We start from the raw sequence: 10,185 nt of genomic DNA, 5'->3' as shown, positions 1-10,185 counted from the left end.
GAGAGGTCACTTGTTTTGTGCTGAAGGAAAGGAGTGCCCTGACACCAGCTGCTTGTGATCCATGAGAGGTTTGTGTTCACACACTCTCGTGATGGTCCCGGTGTGTGCTCTGCTGTACAATGAAGAGCAACATCTTCTGCATTCGTGCAGCAGCTGGAGATGACGAAGGAGGAAAAGTCTACTGGGAGTTATTATTAAATATGAAGTCATCACTCTGAGGCCGGGGAGGCAGAGGGTGGAGAAGGCTCTGTGGAGGTATCCTGGGATCCTTCCCTGGGATCCTCTGGGTGCCACGGAGCCACTGCTGCGCCTGGGCTACGGCGTCACAGGGACCTTTGGTCTTGTGCGGCTGTTCGTACACCCCTGTGACTGCCAGTCTAACATTAGCTCATTTAGCTGTGCTGCTCTGGAACACTAAGTAGTGAAAATACAGCTCAGGATAGAGTCCCAAAGGGGGGAAAAGGTCCCCAGAGATGGTTCAAGTAAGGCAGGCCTTTGCCGTCCCAGCTGCCTGGGGTGATGTACCAACCTGGAGGGAAGCAAATGAAAGTCAAATGCTCTTCCAGATGCTGATGAGTACAAGTGACAGGGCAAACATTGGGACATTGGTGAGACCCAGAGAGGTAGAAGGAAACACTGTCATCGTTTCTTGCCATGAACCCACTTGGGCAAACAGAGCTGCCCTGTGGAGGAGCAGGGAGGCTGTGTCAGTGGGAATTTGTGCATAAGAAGCTACATCAGGGTGGATGGGGGAAAAGCAAGGGCTGCACAAAGGTAACAACCAGGGAAACAGAATTAAACTGAAGGCTGTAGCTGTAGGAAGCAGGAAAGTTTAATCCTTAGAGAGAATTGCTGATTAGTTGACCCAAAAGCTGTGTGTATAACTCCTCGTGGAGTGAAGGAAACACCCATTGTAATGAAATAAAAATGAAATATCTCTTTTGGATATTCCAGGGCCTCAACTAGTGAAATGCTTTAGCCTCCTGACAAAAATTCAGCTAGTCATGTGTATTCATGTCTGACCCAGTTTTGCACAGGGTGATGTGGAAACCAGTGGCCCACTTGAAAAGCAGGTGCTTGCTGCTTAGCTCCAAACCTCATGCGTAATTTCATGGTGTCAACGAGTGAAGAAATTGGATGCTCCCATTTCAGGCAACAGCCAGTAATAGCTGAGGCTGAGGGTGACTTAGGCAGTTGTGCAGTGTTGATCTGGTCCCATAAAGGTCAGTGATCCACATGCTGCCACTCAGCTCATGACAGTATCCTCTGTCCCAGATACTCCCTGAACTATACAAATGAAAGGATCTTCCAAATCATTGACTGGAGATACCGTCTAATTATGTACCTCTTATAATGTGCAGCTGGCCAACCTTGCTTTTATCAGTAAAGCCTCTTAAATGAGTCGCTGGTGCTTCACACCTGTGCATAGCCTACAAATCCTCTAGAACTCATGAGAGCAGCTTAGTGGTAGCTACCTGGCAGCATAAATCTCTCAGACATTAGTTAAAAACCACTCTAGAATGGAGTGGTGAATTCCAGATGCTCAAGTGCACCTTGGCATGGAAGTATTGCGCACATAGAAATGGGACTGTGCTCCTAAGCATCCAGGGTTTGTCAGCTCATATGTTCCACACCTGGACTTTGTTGGCAATGCAGCTGGCTGCAGCTTCAGTTATGAAGGTTCACAGGAACAAATCTCAGCTGTCACTTTGCTGTTTGCTCGTGTGAATGTGTGAGGGGTACTTTTGTTTCTTAGGTTGGGAAACCTAAATGTTCCCTGATGAATTAATCTATTAAATCATAGAATCATAGAATCATAGAATCATAGAATCATAGAATCATAGAATGTTTTGGGTTGGAAGGGACCCCTAGAGGTCATCTAGTCCAACCCCCCTGCAGTGAGCAGAGACACCGCTAACTAGATCAGGTTGCTCAGAGCCCTGTCCAACCTGGCCTTGAATGCTTCCAGGGATGGGGCCTCCACTACCTCTCTGGGCAACCTGTTCCAGTGTTTCACCACCCTCATTGTAAAGAATTTCTTCCTTATATCCAGTCTAAACCTACCCTGGTTTAGTTTCAAACCATTCCCCCTTGTCCTGTCACAGCAGGCCCTACTAAAAAGATTTTCCCCATCTTTCCTATAGGCCCCCTTTAGGTACTGAAAGGCCATAATCAGGTCTCCCCGCAACCTTCTTTTTTCCAGGCTGAACAACCCCAACTCTCTCAGCCTGTCCTCATAGGAGAGGTGCTCCAGCCCTCGGATCATTTTTGTGGCCCTCAATAATTTATTTTTTTTTTTAGAAAAAAAAATAAAAATACTCAAATGACTTTATTTGGTATTTTAAAAAGATAAAGCCAAGTAACTTTTTTTAACAAAAGCTCCTTTAGGCACCTTCTAAAGAAACATTTCTTAACACAGAGTTACATATTTTCCACCTAAGTTTTGTGTGTGTGTTAAGAAGTTGAACAGTCAGTTATTTGATTGGTTTTAAAATTTCTTTTTACATTTTTAAATTAATAGGTATGGGATAGGAAAAAGCAGAACCTTTTTCAAGATTTTGTTTTACTGGCTGCAACCAAGCAAAATATTGGAAATAGAGTTAACATTTGAAGCATTGCCTCAGTAACTTAAAATTGAAATTCAGGGACTTGAGATCCTCAGACCTTATTCAGGTTGTTCCTTATTCATATCGCTGGGCCAGGGATTGTTCAACACCGTCATTTGCGGCCTATCTGTTTGAAGATAAAAGTAACCCTCCTTTTTGCTATTTTTTCACCTTGCATTTGTTGGCTTTCTGGACTGCAGTCTCTGGCATAAGAGCTGCTAGAATGGTCTGGCTTTTTTTTTCATAATCGTTTCTACTCAGGTGATGTCATTAAAAATAGCTTCTGGTTTGGCCTGTGTCTTGAACACCGTGAGTAATAGGTTAGCTTGGGAAGCATAACTGGAAAAGCCATTTCTGGCTGTTGAGCAACATCGCACTTCCATATCCCATGTCCATGAGGTCTAGGCTTCAGCAATCTGTCCTAACAGGGGAGTAGCGTGGACTGAATGTGATGCTGGGCACTGGAACAGCACATGCACTTCTGTAATAAAATCAGGAGGTGTCTTCATCTAATTTCCATGAAACCATGAAAACAAATGGGCGATGTTTAGCATTTTAATCCCTTTTTGTATTTAGATCTTGGTTGTATGGATATATTAATAGCCAAAAACGTACCTTGTATTTGGATTCTCATTTGCGCTTGTCTAAACTGGTAATTTCCCCTAGAAGTAAAAGTTGCTATCTGCTTATATCACTTAAATAGTCGCCCTTTGACCATCAGTTAAGCAAATCTTTTGTGGGCCTGATAGTGATCTTGCCTAAACTGGTTGTACACAACCTTTGCTTCAGTTATGTTACTCCTGATTTGTCCCAGTAGAAATAAGAAGGAGATGTGTCCTGCTTCTGTGGTGACCAAGACCTACCTGAGAGATGAGCATGATATGTTTTCTAGGAATTTTTTACTGTTATAAACACTGGCTTGGATTCAGTTCATTGAACCATGTTGGGATGAGGGTGAAGCTGTATGCATTTCTCACTCTCAGACATACCTTTCCATACTAATCTTTAGTTTCATGTATGACATTTTAAGCTTTTGAGCAATTTTTATTTCAGTGAAATGGATTGTTGCCAAATGGGCCTTTATCATGTTAAGATCTATTTATCAACTGCTTGATCCTACATTCAGTGAAGACAAGTAAGGCTCCCATTGACTCTCATGGTGGAGGATCAAGGCCTTATATATGGCTGGAGTAATCAGATTTGAATTTCTTTTCAGGCGCATGCATGACTTTGATTCCTAGGTTGTCAGGTATGAGAATTTTCCAAGACTTCTCTCTTAACCAGGATTAGTCCAGCTGAAGGTGTATTTGCCAAGGTCGGTCCTGTTTTGAAGTGAGTTTGTTAGTATGGGTGAAGGCAAGACTTAGTTTCCATGCCAGTTGGTGACTTCTGTGGAAAATGACATTGTGAAAAATATATATGGGTTGTAGGGATACTGATCTCTTATGAATCACTGGTGTCCCACCAAGTCATTTTAGTTAAACAATTGAAGAATAATAAAAGAGTTGAGGCTTTTAGTTGCGATCACTGTGGACTGCACTGGAGCCAAAATTCTGGTGGCAAAATTCCTGAGCTAACTGGTTTTCACTTTCAAGTTAAATTTTAAAAACCATTATGATGATTAATCCTGGCTAATTATTGTTGTCGTGAACTCTAAACCAAGTGTGGGGCCTTCAGACTGTCTCATTGCATGCTGCCTCATTGATTATTTTGTTCCCTCCTTGAAATATGTTCTGGGAACAGTAGCAGACTATAGCCTTCATGACATGTCCTCAAGTGCTCCTGGAGTTAAACATCAATTTCTATTTAGATTCAGTGAAAAAAATAAAAACAAAGGATCCAAAAAGAGAATAAACATCACCATCTAGCATTCTGAAGTCTGGATCCCATGGTGCTTGCAGCTTACATAGTTTATGGCTTGTAGCATACATGGGGAACAAAAATAGGTCAACTATTTCTTTCACCCCTCAGTGCTCAACCTGTGTAACCCATGTTAATCCTGCTGCTCTCAAAGCCGTGTACCTTAATTATACTTCTTTTATGTAAAGAGTGCTGGATAAGGCTCAAGCTGAAGTCAGAGTTTGCTGTTCCTGACTTGGCCAAAGGAGATGCTGCAGTGGAGGACAAGCCATTCCTTCAGCTGCAGAGATACGCTCCAAGAGCCCCAGAAAGAACAAATGAGCTCAGCTTTCCTGTCATGCACAGCCGTTTAATGGACTCACTCTCTGTAATGACTTTGTATTGAGACAGTTTTCTTTTCTCATTTCTCTCTTCCCCGCCCTCCCCCTCCTTCTTACACCTTTCTGGAGTTCTTCTGACCCTCCCTCTGCAATTATCAGCACTTGGCATCAGACATTGCTTCTGCTCATACCCAGGTGCCCTTCCATTTTACCTGTAGCTCCAATGCTGCATGCAGTTGACTCTGGAATCTGACACTCTCTGGCGTCACAGTGCTGCTGGCACACACACCTGAGAGTTTTGCTGCAACTAAAATTGATTTAAAAAATCAGGAGGGAAGGAGGTGATGCACCATTCCCCCAGCTGTGTCTAGAGAAGGTAGTTCATTCCTGAGACTGCCTTATGGCTGCAGGAGAGCTGCATCTCCTGGGGGAGTTGGGTGTTGGTGTAATCAGAAGGGCTAAAATTGTATATTAGGAGGTGAAATTTGATCTTCAACATGTAGGGGCAGATTTTATATGTGGCACACCAAAGAGTATGCCTGTCAGATTTGCATGACAATATTCCATTGCCTGGGAAATGTGTAGGACATGGATTGAGATACAGCCTTGGGGAAACAGCAGTTTTGTCCAAAGAAATGAAGAGATATTAATTTCGTATAATTGCATAGCTCTTTAGTAGGTGCAATTCTGGAACAGGAGCCAGTGTTTTCTTTGTTAGGTCCTGTCAGTGATGGCAAATCAATCACAGTGCACAAACTTGAATTTCAGCCGGTAGATCCAGTCTCCGTTGCACCTGCGTTGTTCCTTCATCGCTCTAAATAGTACATGGCACGTTAGGTTTCTGCTTTTTAAAGGCAAGCATAAAAGATGATACACTTCAGTAAAAAATGAAATGTAAGTAAGTATGAAACTGCAGTTTATAATAATAACTTAGGTGCATATGCTCTCCAAATTAAACATTTGTATGTCCTCTGGGATATTGGTAAAGTAGGTAAACAGCAGAGGTGTATGTCTGCTAGTCTTCCATTAGAAAAAATGGGTGGAAATTCAACCCTCTTACTTAACAGGGTGGCTGGTGCTGCAGGGCATCTTTATTAGTCTGCTACTAATGGGAGCAGTGATGGGAACCAGGGTGGGAAAATGCATTTCTCTGACTAAGTGAAAGATGTAACCTCAACTTTCATATATGGATTATTATAGTGAAGCTGTTAGCTATTTGTCATTAACCAAATAGGTATTTAGCTGATCAGGGAAAAATACTTAAATTGTCACGGTGTGAAAACATCTGAAAAAATGATGCCTAAAACCTAAAGCGTTTTTCTCTTAGACAGCAGTCGCTAGGCAGGTACTGGGTGGGAAGAGTAAATTTTCTTCTACATGGTTTTCATGAGAAAGTTGTTAGCGATTCTGCTTGCTACTCAGCTCTTTCATTATTAGGACACTTTCCTCCAGACTGAGCAGCATAACCTTTGAGCGGAGTCTGTGGAGTACTGCGTCCAGCTCTGGAGCCCTCAGCACAAGAAGGACATGGAACTGTTGGAGCGGGTCCAGAGGAGGGCCACAAAAATGATCCAAGGGCTGGAGCACCTCTCCTATGAGGACAGGCTGAGAGAGTTGGGGTTGTTCAGCCTGGAGAAGAGAAGGCTGTGGGCAGAGCTGAGTGCGGCCTTTCAGTGCCTAAAGGGGGCCTATAGGAAAGATGGAGAAAATCTTTTTAGTAGGGCCTGCTGTGACAGGACAAGGGGTAATCGTGTTCAATTGAAGCAGGGCAGGTTTAGGCTAGATACAAGGAAGAAATTCTTTACAATGAGGGTCCCTTCCAACCCAAAACATTCTATGATTCTATAAATGCCTGACATTTTCCCCTTAGTGCTCAGCTACAATGCTGATGGCCATTCGCAGAGCTTTGGGTCTTACTGTGATCATCCTCCATGGGCCCAGGGCCTAAACCAGTCAGTGTCCAACGAGATTATTTCACCCTGCGGTGGTACCAGGTAGCCCTAAGTGGCTACGTAGAAAGAGATCCTGAATGGCTCCGAAGGGACGCCTGCCTTCCCCCTCTGAGCCAATTGGTGTGAGGCCAATGGGGCACAAGGTATGGGGCTGTAAGAAATCAGTCTGTGTTGCCTACAAGGGTGTTACCTGTTGCTGCTTAGCAAGTGTTAGTTTCTTTTCAACACTAATCTCTCAAAAACTATGTAATTTAAAAACCTTGGAGGATTACAGAAGGGATAGAAACTGGCACAGCCAGCTCCAGGCAGGCTTTGCAGCTGCAGCTGCCCTTTCCTGGGGAAGGGGGACATGGGAAAAGGCTTTTTTTAGGAAGACACGCAATAGCATATTACTTCATTTCTCTCTGGAACAACTCCTCCTGAATCCGGAGTCTATTCCAGCTCTGTGTGCTATAGTCTAAAGGGAAGGAGGAAGCCCTATAAGTTACTCTTTAACTTCCTTTGCAGTGGTTTTCTTTGCTCACCTGGGGTTACATGGTGTTGCTTTGGATTCCCAACTGGGTAGGCACAGCTTGTCAAACCCAAAGTGAAAGCAGGAACAGAAGAGCTGACCCTGCCCATGCCTCACGTCAGCTCTTGTTGCCGAACTGTGAAGCTTGAAGCCGTTTGACCCTCCCTGTGCCTTTGCACTCCAGCGTCCCCCAAACCGCTGACCCCCCGCAGAGCTTACGTCCTTTCTGCTGCTGCTTCTGCACAGTCCAACCTCTTCCACCACCAACTTCATCTTCTCTCCTGTTGCCCCCCTGCGTCTCCTCCTTATAACAACTTCAAAACTCTCCTCAGGTCTGATTCCTGCCTCTGACTGTCTTCTCACCGCCTCCTCTGTCTCCACATCTTTACATATGATTCAACTATATTTCAGTCCCATGATCTAGCAAAGTGGACGGGTGGGGGTACACAAGAGCTTGTGACGCGGCTCTGCTCTAATCTTAGGTTTTCCCTATCTTTACTCCTTTGTTCATGGTTACCCCTTACTGTGCTCCTGCGATTTCTAACACAGATGATAAATTAGGACAGTGGGGACTGTAAAAGATAAGGTAATAATAGAAATGAAATACCAGGCCAGGTCTTTAGCTGGAGTAAATCAGCTGCTGATCTAAACCAGCTGGGGATTTGGCCCACTCTAAAATGAAACTGTAGGAAAGGAAGAATCCATATAATTATTCCCCAAAGAGCACTTTTGTCATGATGCCAGACTGATGTTTCTATTCTTGTTTTTAAAATGATGTATTTTACAAAGTGATTGTCTCACTATTGCCCACCTGTGGTCACAATATTGGTTCTTTCAAAAGTGAACATGCCAAGTCCTTCAGGCACTCAGCGGTGGCTCTTAAAATGGCTCCCTTCAGCACCTGGAGTTTCTCTTAAAAACCGCTAATCCAAAAAGAAACAAGGCCCACATTCATTTCACTGCTAGGTCTCAGCGGCGGGAGAACACCGTGCCTCAGAGTCTCACAATCAGATTCTGCCTTAGATTCCACTTTGTGGTGCTGAGTTTTTTACCTACCTGCAAACTCACTTCAGTTGTGGTTTTGAACCAGAGAGGGCTAGTTGCAGAGATTAACAAAGGTTTTACATTATGGGGCCTAAGCAGTCTACCTCCTAACCAGTATGAAAGTATCATCTTTTACATGCTGGGTTCAGGGCTGCGGTACTGTGGTGGGAAGATGTATGGATTTTGTTCATGTGATGCATACACCCAACACGTAACATTCAAGATGGGACTCCTCTATTTTTTTTTTTTGAAGTTTGGTGGAAGGCATCAGGTTACCCACTTCCTTTTTCAGGAAAGATGGCATTTATAATTATATCCACTATCACCCAATTCTTGTTCCGCTTCAGATTATCTCTGTGTTTACTACCTTGCATAACCATCCAAGGACCGAACCTGAACACTTGTCTCCGGAGCGCGATGATAGCTGAGTTTTCTAGGTGGCAGTCTGAAGTCTCCTATTGCTTGCGATCTCTATTAAAGTGTAAACCAAGGAGATGGTCTTTACCAATCATTAACAACAAGGCTGGCACAAAGGGCTAAGTCTAGTAATTGTACTTAAAAAAAAAAATAAATTAGCAGCTCTCACTGTAAGGCTCGGTTCAGCCTCACCAGCCATGACATGTCCTTTCTTGCACTCAGCAACAAAAATAGACCCAAGTACTGAAGGAGAGAAAAAAAAAAGAAATAAAAGAAAACCCAATTTGTTCCCTATTAAGCTGCTGAAAAGCTTAAACCCATTTCTATTCCAGTTAGTAGCTAAGTGAAAATGTAACTGCTTTATATATTTCACTAGAATTAAACTTAAACCTACAGAATTAGGTTTATTAATTTCTGTCAGTGCTCAATGGGGAAATAAGAGTGCCCATTCATTAAGGATACACAATTACTGTAGACAAAAATGAAGCACAGTGCTATTAACCATAATAAAAATGTTGAACACTGTGGAAATTTTCATTAAATAGAAGCTATTCCTTATATGACTCTACTTAATCCTTTCTGTCTTTTTTTTTTCCCTTTGTGTTCTCCAACTCATTCTATTTTATTACTTAGCTTTTATGTATGTTTCTTAATGTAATTATGATTAAATATTTTTTGGTAGTAAATAGTATTATTTCATTAAAAAAATCTGTCCCCACAGTTACTTTAGTGAAAAGTAGTCCTTGGAAAACAATACAAGCATTAAGTAGAATTTCTCTATTATTTTAGCTCATGAACATAAAAGAGAAACCTACAGCAAATAAGAAAGAAAACTCTATCAGCCCATCCACTAAAACATAATTGACTTCATGGAGCAGATCCATAGTTGGAGAACTGGTGGACCAGAATAAATCCACTGAAATCAACTGAAAATCAAAATGGTGGTTATGGCAGAAAGCAAATAAATATTCTAGAAAGATTGACTGTGTTTAGGCTTTGCTAAAAACATTTAAGTCAAAATAATTATTTATGAAGAAAATATTCTCAGATATACAGCATCTTCACATAACACTTTGGGCGGTCACTGATCCCCCATGTGGACTCGGAATTCTTTATAACAAACTCTATGTCATCTGAGGGACATGGCTTTAATTGCTTGAGAAGGATCATCAGTTAGTAACTATAATATGGATTAGCAGATGACTTCAGCTCATGAAACTCTGTTGAAGCCAATGGGATTATGATCATTTCCAATAAATAAAGGCTTGTCTCCAGATGAGTTAAAAACGAATGTGACAGTGCCTGGTTCAGTGGATGACCTGTATTTCTTGCATAGAAGTAAATGAATAATAAATAACTATGCCCTGTTGATCAAAGATATTTATTTAACCTGAGGACTACATTATTAAAGACCTCCTTAGGAATGTCAAAGAGGATTTTGCTCATGTTCTCGTACTCCGGGGTCTGGGGCAGAC

This window comes from Egretta garzetta, unplaced genomic scaffold (genome assembly GCF_000687185.1).
Source record: "Egretta garzetta isolate BGI_Z169 unplaced genomic scaffold, ASM68718v1 scaffold39, whole genome shotgun sequence".
NCBI classification, from domain to species: domain Eukaryota; kingdom Metazoa; phylum Chordata; class Aves; order Pelecaniformes; family Ardeidae; genus Egretta; species Egretta garzetta.
Note: the sequence above shows the minus strand (reverse complement) of the source record.